General features: G+C 34.4%; 1 protein-coding gene across 1 annotated transcript in view; it reads right to left on the bottom strand.

The window, feature by feature from the left end:
• LOC138713085 (sodium-dependent proline transporter-like) overlaps positions 1-13,653 on the bottom strand; it is a 141,757-nt gene that overhangs the window by 88,305 nt on the left and 39,799 nt on the right. The window lies entirely within an intron of this gene.

Genomic DNA, 13,653 nt, shown 5'->3' on the forward strand with positions numbered 1-13,653 from the left:
AGTTGGGAGGCCGGAGGGAAAAAGACCTTAAGAGAGGCCAAGACGTAGGTGGGAAGGTAATATTAAAATGGATTTGAGGGAGGTGGGTTATGATGGTAGAGACTGGATTAATTTTGCTCAGGATAGGGACCAATGGCGCGCTTATGTGAGGGCGGCAATGAACCTCCGGGTTCCTTAAAAGCCAGTAAGTAAGTAAGTATCGGGCTGCACTGTCAGGACCCTCAAGTCCGGTATTCACAGCCTGCCGCGACTGTTTGTTCGCTAGGATTCAGTTTTAACCCGTTCTCTGTAGTTACGAACCCACACTTGTAAATCTGATACCAGCTGCTTCCAGAAGACTCCCGTCTCAGCACGTTTCGTTGCCATAGCAGCCAGCTGTTTCTGCCATGTTTTGTAGAGCTTTCAGTATCAATTCTACTTTTATTGTTCGGTGCTCTCCCTGCAGTTCCGGACATATAATTCAATCTGCCGTTTTATTGACTTTGTGCAGCTTTCCTAGACAAGATATATCGCACCGAACAAAGCTAAAAAATTTTACATCTTCAATAATATCCTCAATCCAAAATACTGCATTCCCAAAGATTAAAACACGTTTCTCTATTTAAAATATGGCATAAGCGATGTGAGCAACAGAAAAGAGATGTTACGAGGAAAATCAGTGCAATACATATAGGGTGAACAATAAGTCTGTGGCCGGGAGGAGAAAGGTCTTAAGTAAAAATTTTATGCTTTTCAACAATGCAGTAGAAAGATTGAAATTGGTGTCAATTATAGAGTTTTTTTTAATGAAGAGGTTTTTCCTGGATATTATTTGTTTATATTTCTTCTAAAATAGGTAATGTTGCTCATTTAACAATTTTCTTGATTATTTCCAAAAATAGCCGCACTTAAGCCCTTTTAAGACTAGACGCCAGACTGAGTAGAAAGGACTATTAAACATAAGACCTTTTTCATGTCAAAATAAATGAGAAATGTAAATTATTAGGAATGCAAAATGGGTCTTAAACAATTATAGGACTGCTTACCCTGGTGCTTAAAGTTTTAAAAGGAAAGGGCATCAGTATGTGATAAAATGGCTAAAATACAAGTTAGACCTTTTTAATATGGAAGCATGGAAAGTAAACATGTGATGGTTTGTAAGGAATAAAGTATTAAATACTGGGCGTTCAGTTCAAAATGTGTCATGGCTCGCTGTATGCCGTCATGTGGCTAGCCGATGAGCCTAGAGAATTCAATCTTCCTACACTTCCGCAGAGGTGTATTACCTAAGAGGCAGAAAAGTTGCCTAGCAAGTACGGCGTTCATTCTGAAGAGTAGTGTACGTACCGATACGTACGGTAACGCCGGTAGTGGCAGGAATGTGAACTGTTTGGAAATACGTACTGTCGGGATATGGGGAGAGGGTTAAGACGATTACTTACGTATTTGTTGACATTAACTTCGACGGTCAACATGGACACGGAGCATTTGATTTGTGTTGTGGAATGTTACCGTACGCAACCGATGATAACAAATACCCTGCGTACGACTTGCTGGCGCAAAACACAGTTCGAAAGAGGTTATGGTAGCACGCAGACCGTACAGACCGCCATCTGTTGCTACGACGTACAAGTTATACCGTACACGTTCTCAAGTTCAGATTGAAGAACGCCTTAAATAATAGGCAACTTCTCTAACATATAAGCTGAAACTCGCTTCAAATCGGTGACCCAACAACAGTGACGTCATGACATACTTTGAAATGAACACCCAGTATTTGTTCACACTGCAAATGGGTATATAGCCGGTGGCAGTGGTAACTAATTACACTCAATAATGACAATTAATTATAAACACAACTAATAAAAAACAATAATTAATAATAATAATAATAATAATAATAATAATAATAATAATAATAATAGTAATAATAATGAGCATCCTAAATTAAAATGAAGCACGGTCACTTAAAATAATATTTAAAGTAAATGTAATTTGTATCTTAACCCTAAGCTCGAACTAAGACCCACGAGACTGATAGGTTCATATCTGCACAAGTACCTTTCGGTACTACACTTATTTCACTGTAAATGTTGCTCATTTAACAATTTTCTTGATTATTTCCAAAAATATCCGCACTTAAGCCCTTTTAAGACTAGACGCCAGACTGAATAGAAAGGACTATGTAAACATAAGATCTTTTCCATATCAAAATAAATTAGAAATGTAAATTATTAGGAATGCAAAATGGGTCTTAAACAATTATAGGACTGTTTACCCTGGTGCTTAAAGTTTTAAAAGGAAAGGACATCAGTATACGATAAAATGGCTAAAATACAAGTTAGACCTTTTCAACAGGGAAGCATGGAAAGTAAACATGTGATGTTTGTAAGGAATAAAGTATTAAATATATTTGAGTCCTTTATTCTGTGTGTGCTCGATTCAAAATGTACTTAGGACATTTGGTAACGCTCTATAAATCCAGTCAGGAGTCTTATTTGACTTTAACCGTTTTACTAGATTGTAGAGAATTGTTTCTGCTTTCAGAATATATAGGCTAAAAATCTCATTTTCACAAAAAATTGACTTAAGACCTTTTTCCTCCCGGCCACAGAAGTATGGAATATTGCTAATAACTTTATAAGGTGAATGTTTCTTAAAAGTGTTAAATACTATATTTATTAGAAACATATCGCTTAATATTTTGCAAATAATTTAGAAAATTTATATCCTTGTGTATACAGGATGTGCCAAAATACATTTTTCTTACATGAACAGCATATAATTATTTTTACATTTTTTAAACTGTTCTATCAATTCTGTGTGTGAATAGGTTAATGTATTCGTTATTGCATTGTTCATTTGCTTTTAATGTTAACCTCTGCAGAGAAGGTAAATTACTTTATGCTCGACCATGCCGAAATGTAGTAATTATACACCTGGTAGCAGACCTTTAATGCACCTCGCTAAAGTACACCTATTCATTAAAGTTCAGGTGTTCCACCAATCAGAAAATATCATTGTAGCAATATGAAAGCGCAAGTATCGATTATTCTCGGATATGCAATCGAAAGACAACTAGCGCGAGATTTGATAATATTAAACTCTCGAAAAAAAAAAACACACAAATTAACATCAATTCACCGTCATCTTTCAGCCTCTCACAAAGCACATTCCCGCAAATTCATTTCACCAATTGCCGGAAAAAATCAATATGGTCGAGCATAAAAAGTCGTATGAAACTTGACTATAATGGCAATTAAGACGCTCGTATGAAAATTATGAAACTCGCGACTTAATTACTACCATTATAGGCTCGTTGCATAATGTACTATTAAATAGAGAATGAAATTGTTTTAGGGATTACAGAAACCTTGAGTACATGGTTTGAAAAACAAAACTAGGCATTCGTAATGTAGAATATGGCGTATCATGTAAAATCTCACGGAAATGGAAAGAATACAAGTCTTAATATATGTTTAATCAGGTGCATCCAAACAGAGACAAAACAGAATCTACAGCGTCAAAAATTGTAAAGAAGTTTGAAGAAACGGGAAGCGTGAAGAACGGGAGAAAATCCGGAAAGCCAAAATCTGACCAGAATGATGAAAATGCCCTTAATATGGTACTGTCTGTCCCCGAAAATCCACACACGACAACAAGGCAACTAGCAAGTGATTACAGATTGGTCAGGCATCTGTTTGTAATTTAATGAAATCTATCAAATGGGACCCCCACAAAATACAACTTTACAGGAAATAAGTGAAGATGGTTTGGACCGAAGAAGTGGATTTTATTAAACTTTAATGGCGTTGACAAACCAAAATCCGAAATTTGTAAGACATTATTTTCAGATGAAGCCACTTTTTGTCTAAATAGTGTAGGAAACTTATTGATTTTCGCTTGTATTTCAATTTGTAATTTCTGTATTTCATGTACTCCTTTTACAAGTAAATACAAACATGTATAACGTCGCAACTTGTGTCTATACTGTGCAAATTTATAATCTAACTTTCTCGTATAAAATTATATTTATTTATTTATTTAATTACTTATTTATTTATTTACTTATTAACTTATTTACATACTTATTTATTTACTTACTTATTTATTTACTTATTTACTTATTTATTTACTTATTTATTTACTTACCTATTTACTTAATTATTTACTTATTTATTTATTTACTTATTTATTTATTTACTTATTTATTTACTTATTTGCTTACTTGTTTACTTATTTATTTACTTTTTTATTTACTTACTTATTTACTTATTTATTTACTTATTTATTTACTTACTTATTTACTTATTTATTTGCTTACTTATTTACTTATTTACTTATTTATTTGCTTACTTATTTACTTACTTATTTACTTATTTATTTACTTACTTATTTATTTACATACTTATTTACTTACTTATTTACTTATTTATTTACTTACTTATTTACTTACTTATTTATTTACTTACTTATTTACTTACTTATTTACTTATTTGTTTACTTATTTATTTACTTACTTATTTACTTATTTATTTACTTATTTATTTACTTACTTATTTACTTACTTACTTATTTATTTACTTATTTATTTACTTATTTATTTACTTATTTATTTACTTACTTATTTACTTATTTATTTACTTACTTATTTATTTACTTATTTATTTACTTACTTATTTACTTATTTATTTATTTACTTATTTACTTATTTATTTACTTATTTATTTACTTACTTATTTATTTACTTATTTATTTACTTATTTATTTGCTTACTTATTTACTTACTTATTTATTTGCTTACTTATTTACTTACTTATTTACTTATTTATTTACTTATTTATTTACATACTTATTTACTTACTTATTTACTTATTTATTTACTTACTTATTTACTTATTTACTTACTTATTTATTTACTTACTTATTTATTTACTTACTTATTTACTTACTTATTTACTTATTTGTTTACTTATTTATTTACTTACTTATTTACTTATTTATTTACTTATTTATTTACTTATTTATTTACTTACGTATTTACTTACTTATTTATTTACTTACTTATTTATTTACTTATTTATTTACTTACTTATTTATTTACTTATTTACTTATTTATTTACTTATTTATTTACTTACTTATTTACTTATTTATTTACTTACTTATTTATTTACTTATTTATTTACTTACTTATTTACTTATTTATTTACTTATTTATTTACTTATTTATTTACTTATTTATTTACTTACTTATTTATTTACTTACTTATTTACTTATTTATTTACTTATTTATTTACTTATTTATTTACTTACTTATTTACTTATTTATTTACTTACTTATTTATTTACTTATTTATTTACTTACTTATTTACTTACTTACTTATTTATTTACTTATTTATTTATATACTTATTTACTTATTTATTTATTTACTTACTTATTTACTTATTTACTTACTTATTTATTTACTTACTTAGTTACTTATTTACTTACTTATTTATTTATTTACTTATTTATTTATTTACTTATTTATTTACTTATTTATTTACTTACTTATTTACTTATTTATTTACTTACTTATTTACTTACTTATTTATTTACTTACTTATTTACTTACTTACTTATTTATTTACTTATTTACTTATTTATATAACAGGGCAAAGCCCCAATTACAATACACAGTACAGTACAGCCTACTAGTAGTGTTATTTTGTAGATTTAGATACTACTAGTGGCTTGTGCAGCAAATTCTACTAAGTAAGTTCATTAGAAGTTCAAATAAATTGTTTTCAAATTTATTTGCAATGAAGAATACCAGACATTTTGGAAGTTATTTGCTTCCATAATAATGAAACATAGGCCTACCCCTCTGAATGGTTTTCTTCATGCTAAATACTTTTTATTTAACCTATACATCTTCAGTTCTTGAGTTCCAATGCGAAAACGCAAGTAACAATGTCAGAACTATCAGTTGGTTTTACATGTGGGAGTGAAGCAATAGCTATTTCAAGTCATTGCGGATTGTAGGTTAGAGTTATGAAAATATCCTCTCCTCTCTCCCCTCTCCCCCTCATGCCCTCGTGCCCTCATGTCCTCGTGCCCACGTGCCCCCGTGCCCTCGTGCGTCCGTGCTCTCGTGCCCTCATGCCCTCGTGCCCTGGTGCCCTCGTCCCCTCGTGCCCTCATGCCCTCATGCCCTCGTGCCCTCATGCCCTCGTGCCCTCATGCCCTCGTGCCCTGGTGCCCCCGTGCCCTGGTGCCCCCGTGCCCTCGTGCCCCCGTGCCCTCGTGCCCCCGTGCTCTCGTTCCCTCGTGTCCTCGTGCCCTCGTTTCCTCGTGCCCTGGTGCCCTCGTTCCCTCATGCCCTCTACCCTCATATCCTCTTCTCTTCTCTTCCCTTCTCTTCTCTTCTCTTCTCCTTTTCTTTTCTTCCTGTCTTCTTGTTTTTCGCCTTCTTTCTCCATTCGCTTGCTTTCTACGTGATTCTCAATCTCTCCTACTGTATCTTAGATCCTTGTCATTGTCACAAGTTTCATATTCAATCTCTACATTGCCTTCAGCGCAATCATCAGCATCATCATCTGAACTTTCATCTATGATCTGCAGAGTAGTGTCGATCACCACGTAAGTTTTCATCCAGTGTTACTTTGTTAGATAAAACACACTTAAGGGAATAAATAAACTGCACTAACAGAAAGTTTTCTATTAATACTATTGATACGTAAATCTGACGTACACTTCCAAATAATTATACCTCATAATAAGTTAGCCAAGCGTGTAAGTTGCAACCTGCTGTCACGACTACTATAGTCAGCAACTGAAAGACGGAGGCATAGCTAGAAGACGGAGGGAAAAGTAGTGAGGATCAATTGTTTACCCATTATACGTCAAAATTACGTACGACAGAAGTTTTAAACAATGGCATTACTTCCTTGTGAGCAGGAAGAAAACAAGTGTTTGATCACAGGATAGAGATATGTTCTCTATACTGTGGTTTGATTTCCACATATCCTACAAGTTTAATACAAGTAGTGTTAAGTTCATAACAATAACCTTAGTATCTCGTTATCATTATATTACTTCTCTTCAAATAATTATGTACAGTCAGATGGAAAGAAGTTTATGAGATTATACGTTCTCGTGCATAAAATCGAAACTTCACGTTGATGTCGATGTTATAGGCATTCCTAATTTATAGTCTCAACAAATGTTGACGCAACATCCGTCGATCGACCACGCTGTTACGTAAGTTTTATATTTTTCAGTAATATATATATATATATATATATATATATATATATATATATATATCCGTTACTCAGTATATTATAGAAATGAAGATGTAATATAAAATCTTCTTTCTATACGTCTAATTACTTAAAGCCCCAAAAGATTTCACTTTCATATCATCAGTATACCATTATGTTTTGCATTAACTATAGTAATATTTCATTTTTAATGGTAATAATGTCACCAAACATTCTTAAGTTCTGTAGTTCTTAATATCCAATACACAGCTGTACTCGGAAAACTACAGACAAGAGAGTCAGATCTGTAAATTATTTTTATACGTTATCAAAAAATTACACAAATGAAGATCGACATAGTGGCATTATGATGTGAAAGAATCTGACCCATCTGAACTATGTCAGCAATCCTGTAGGTCATGGCCTTCGTGTAATAGTATATTGTTTATTGTAGTGTGTGTTTTGTTTTATTCTAAAATGCAATTAATTAATTCTCAAAACTGACGTAAGATGGATTTTGGAAAAAAGGAAAATGATGTAGGAAAATTGACATTTCACTGAAAACTACTATTTTTCCGAAAAACTTTGGGTTCCAAGCTTCAAAATGAGGGGTCATTTATTAAAATCCGTTCAGCGTTTTCCCGTAATTTTCATTACCAGTTCAAATTATATATATGGATATTTTTCACCCGACTATACTTATGATCAGCATGTTTTTAGCAACCGTACAGATACTACACCTCCACCCCTTGTTACTAGAGAGCAGAATGGTTCGTGTTCAGTTAACAGTGAAGCAGGGTATCCGTGTCCGAGCTCTACATACAGGGTGTTTCCGAAGTGGTGTTACAAACTTTCAGGGATGATGGCGAAGAGCCATGTATCAATTTCAGATAAGGAACCCTTGTCCAGACATGACCGAGTCGAAAGTTACAAGAAAAAATAGTTGTGTATATTTATCTGTACATCTTACACATACTGTATTCATCTGACGTTGTTTACGTTGTCTACTTGCAGTATTCCATTCAGTGCGCTGTCTGAGGGGTGGGGACAGGAAACTACACTAAAGCAATGCAGATAGCGTAATGTGTAACGGACATGGTCGGTCCTGATATGCACGTCTGTAGACAGCAGTGTATGTGTACAAGTTGCAGTGTCCAGTCGATCAGTCCTAGTGAACTGAAGGAGTACACGAGAGCGGAATAAGCAGACCTGATTTTCGAATACGGATGAGCCAATGGGAACAGTAGACAAGCTCACAGATTGTATCGCCCGGAGTACCCACGTAGGAGACTTTCGGACCATACCATCTTTCCACGACTGTTTCAAAGGTTAAGGGAAGGAGGGCACGTGGTGCCAAATTACAATTCCATTTCCACAAAAATATTTTTGCTTATAACTTTCGACTCAGTCATTTCCGGACCATGGTTCCTTATCTCAAATTGATACATGTGCCCTTCGCCATCATCCCTGAAAGTTTGTAACACCACCTCGGAAACACCCTGTATAACACATGCCTCCGCATACGTTTAACATGTTTCAAAATATTTCATACTAGCCGTACCCGTGCGCTCCGTTGCACCCGTTAGAAATAAATATAAAGTAATTACATAATTAAAATAGGACGTTTGATCCAGGGAACATTCATGTTTGTTAGAAGGATAAATCGTTTAATACGTTACTTAAATGAAATTGTATTTAAAAAATTAAAATATGATCATTTTGGTCCAGAGATCACTCATTTGGTGCAATGACAATTCCTTTAACATGTTTCTTAATTGTTATTACATGCATCCATAGTTTCATGAAGATTGACATATCTTTTAGTTTTAATGTGTAAACTTTATATTACTTGCTATATGTTTCTATTGAATTATGGTATTAACTTAATTTTAACCCTTGTTTTCTACTTCTTCAGTAAATGGCGCTTGGCCCACTGTGGTTCTGAACCCTTCAAATAACTTAAATAGTGATACAGCATATATAGTGATATGTAATTATATTTCTTTCTTTCGAAAATGTAAGAATTCACGATCTCCTATGTACCATTACCATGAAATGAATAAATGTGTTTTTCTTCCTACTCAAAAATTTTATATTTTGCACATAGGAGTTACTGTAGGAACAACAACGCTATAATCTGAGGCGGCGGTGAAAATGTATTGTATCGTTATTTTAAAAGTCTTGTATATCCTTAAATATCAGTCAAAATTTTGCATAGAATAAAACTTATCGCAAATTATTTTTAAAGAAACATTTGTTATGTAACATTTTTCACAAAAAGCAATAATAAGCGAGATATTTAGATTTATTTAATTCAGGCCCTTTAAATAAAGTATTTTGAATGCCATATAGCCTAAAATCTAAATTACAACGAACGTAATTTATATTTCAATTTTCATCGAAATCCGTTCGGCCATTATCGCGTGAAAAGGTAACAAACATCCAGACAGACAGACATACAAACAAAAATGTCAAAAAAGTGTTTGTGCGAGATCGTGCGTATTTGCTTGGTTTCCGCACAAAACCAATCCGCGGAAAGTCTAAAATTCGACATTCAGTATTCTCAACCTAACACACATAACAATTTCCCTCTTCTTACCGCTTAAGTGACATATTGATTTTACTGATTTAGGCTTTTAACATATTATTTTTAGAGACGTTCAATATAGTAATAATTATAAATTGGAAACTTACCACTGCAATTTCACCTAAATTGCACTCTTAATTATTGTTTTTAAATATTTGCAAAAATTAAGTAAACTCTAAATCATTACATAACCTTACCGTTTGTTTTAAGTTCGCATTTATAGACTGGGGGAAAAAAAAGACAGACGTATATCACGGCCTGCTGGAGTATAATATACACAGTAAACATTTTAAAGCACCAATGTTGTTGAAGATAGATTTTTTGTTTTGCAAATTTGCCTTCATTAAACAGAAACCAAGATGGAGATTTCATTGCAACTAATTAGAAATTCGTCTTTCAGGTATGTAATAAACGATCTTCGCACAAAATAATGTACGATACACGAGCGGTATGTTTTCTTTCAATTCTCGGAAATTAAAAAATCTCAACTACGTTTCGCTTTTTCAATCTTTTCTTCGAACATGAAAACGTCAACATACCGCTCTTGTAACGCATATTACTATTTCCGTTCTCATGAAGAATAATTATATATATTAGGACCAATTATTTTTGGAAAACCGAAAATTATCAGAAAAGTTTTGGCTACAGACTTATTATTAGTATAGATTACAACTGACATAGTTTATAATTCATTTGTTTCAACACACCGTCTGTCTTCTTTAGTCTGTTTCCATAGCGATTAGGTTACAAAGTAATTCATGTAGGCCAAGGATGTTTTAAGCACTGAAACTTCGTAGCTTTTAATTGTGCAGTAATAGTGATTGCTATGTATCGAATCCTAGCACATCACCCAGCACGAATCCTGACACTCATTGTAATGTTATCGCATTTCAACCGCAGGATGTTTCGTTGTCGAGGACGAGCAAGTATCGCGAGCGGAGAGAACAGAAGCAGCTTATCCGGAGCCTGTCAGTGCAATGATGATGACGGTAACATGGGAATGATGGCGCTAGTGCTGATGGTGGTGATGGTGGTATGATGGTCATGGCGATGGTATGGTGGGGTTGCCGCCTCCTGTCCCGTTACCCGCGGTATGACGTGCGACTGACAGACAACGAAAAGTGCGGATTTATGCGGTGTAGGCCGATGCCAGCTGTCAGAGTCAGCTGCTGCGGCATTGTTCACAAATCAGCCAGGGTTGTCCAGACCCAGACTTCTCTCAGTAATGCCGAAAATTAATTCATTATCTTCCTATCTCCTCATACGAGATACAGTCCCGTAAAAAATGGCCACATTCTTGAAGATCCTTACAGAGAACGGTTCACACCACGACAATTTAACAACGGTTTTCCTTTTTTTTTTACTTGTTATTTAACGACGCTGTATCAACTACTCGGAAGGAAATTAAACACAGAATAAATATGGGAAATGCCTGTTACTATTCGGTTGAGAAGCTCTTATCATCCAGTCTGCTGTCCAAAAATCTGAAAGTTTGAATTTATAAAACAGTTATATTACCGGTTGTTCTTTATGGTTGTGAAACTTGGACTCTCACTTTGAGAGAGGAACAGAGATTAAGGGTGTTTGAGAATAAGGTGCTTAGGAAAATATTTGGGGCTAAGAGGGGTGAAGTTACAGGAGAATGGAGAAAGTTACATAACACAGAACTGCACGCATTGTATTCTTCACCTGACATAATTAGGAACATTAAATCCAGACGTTTGAGATGGGCAGGACATGTAGCACGTATGGGCGAATCCAGAAACGCATATAGAGTGTTAGTTGGGAGGCCGGAGGGAAAAAGACCTTTCTGGAGGCCGAGACGTAGATGGGAAGATAATATTAAAATAGATTTGAGGGAGGTGGGATATGATGATAGAGACTGGATTAATCTTGCTCAGGATAGGGACCAATGGCGGGCTTATGTGAGAGCGGTAATGAACCTTCGGATTCCTTAAAGGCCAATAAGTAAATAAGTAAGTAAGTATCAACTACTTGGTTATATAGCGTCGATGGGATTGGCGGTAGCGAGATTGTATTTGACGAGATGAGGTCAAGGATTCGCCATAGATTACATGACATTCACCTTACGGTTGGAAAAATCTCAACCAGGTAATCAGTTCGAGCGGGAATGGAATTCACGCCCTAGCGCAACTCCGGACCGGCAGGCTTGCTCCTCAATTGCCTACACCATGGCTGAACGAGAACGGTTTTTAACCCGGTATTATTTGAATAGTATTAAAGGAAGGTATTTCACAACTAACATAAAAAGGACGAAATTAGTCTGAAAAAAGACCAAATTATTGGCTGAGAGTCATTATTAAACAAACATACGACAACCCCTATTGTGATTATTCTTCGTAAGCATTTCGATAGCTCTATGCCAGCGTGTTAGCTCGCAGACTACAAAGTTCAGGGTTCGGATACTGTTGAGGAAAGAGTTTTTAAATTAATTGTGCAGGTTAATTTCGTTCACCGTCATGCTATTTTACTGCACGATGCATAAATCGATGGATGGCGTTTAGGTAAAAGGGTTTATCCCACAAAAGAAAGATTTTTCAGGAACAACAAAAATTAAATTTTAACACATTATTATTAGTTACTTTATATGAAGGGTCCCGCGCCGTGGCGTCGCGGTCTAAGGCATCCCGACTAGGACTCGCGTTACGGAATGCGCGCTGGTTCGAGTCCTCATGGGGGAAGAAATTTTCTCATGAAATTTCGGCCAGTGTATGGGACCGGTGCCCACCCAGCATCGTGATGCTCTTGGGGAGCTACGATAGGTAGCGAAATCCGGTTGTGAAAGCCAGCTATAACGGCTGGAGGGATCATCGTGCTAACCACACGATACCTGCATTCTGGTTGGATGATCGTCCACCTCTGCTTTGGCATGTGGGCGTGAGGCCAGCAGCCGTCTGGTAGGTCTTGGTCCTTCATGGGCTGTAGCGCCACGGATTATTATTATTATTATTATCATTATTATTTTTTTTTATTACTATAACTATTATTATTATTATTATTATTATTATTATTATTCATTACAATTTCAAACAACTCATTCACGTCATAATGATGTGTGAATCGTTTCGACTATCAATTGCATTGTTGTCTGCAGACTAGGCCTCATGGAATGAGGAAGCGATTATGAACTAGTTAACGAGAAGGCCAAGCCTTGTTAAATTTAAATGTGGGAGTATGAAGAGAAAAATAGGTAATGTACCTAACATATTCTGCTTCTAAAGTACCGGGATATTTATTTGCAAATGAATCCAATTATCTGTAATAATAATAATAATAATATTATTATTATTATTTATTACAATTTCAAACAACTCATTGGCGTTATATTGATGTGTGAATCGTTTCGACTATCAATTGCATTGTTGCCTCCAGACTAGGCCTCATGGAATGAGGAAGCGATTATGAAGCGGTTAACGAGAAGGCTCCTCCTTATTACATTTAAATGCGGGGGATATGAAGGCAGAAATGAAAAGAAATATTAAAATTTTATTTAAAATCCCAAACATCCTTATAACTCCAACCATGCCCACAAAAACAACGATCAACAGCATAGATGTTCCACGCATTTAGGGATACAGCGAATCTCCTGTCACTTTTTTATGGTTTCCTAATACCACTGTGAATGGATCGTTCACAGTTACTAGAATAGGGAGCGTCCTCTCTATTCCACAGCCTCACAATTCGCACGTAACAAAAGATGAAGTGAAAGTAGAAATCTTAAGGAATAAACAGAAACGAATGAAGTGGTATGGAATTTTTGAAAGAATATCCAGAGAGAGAGAAATAAAAATGAAGAATAGAATGTCGTGCAGTGCC

This window comes from Periplaneta americana, chromosome 14 (genome assembly GCF_040183065.1).
Source record: "Periplaneta americana isolate PAMFEO1 chromosome 14, P.americana_PAMFEO1_priV1, whole genome shotgun sequence".
Lineage (NCBI taxonomy): Eukaryota > Metazoa > Arthropoda > Insecta > Blattodea > Blattidae > Periplaneta > Periplaneta americana.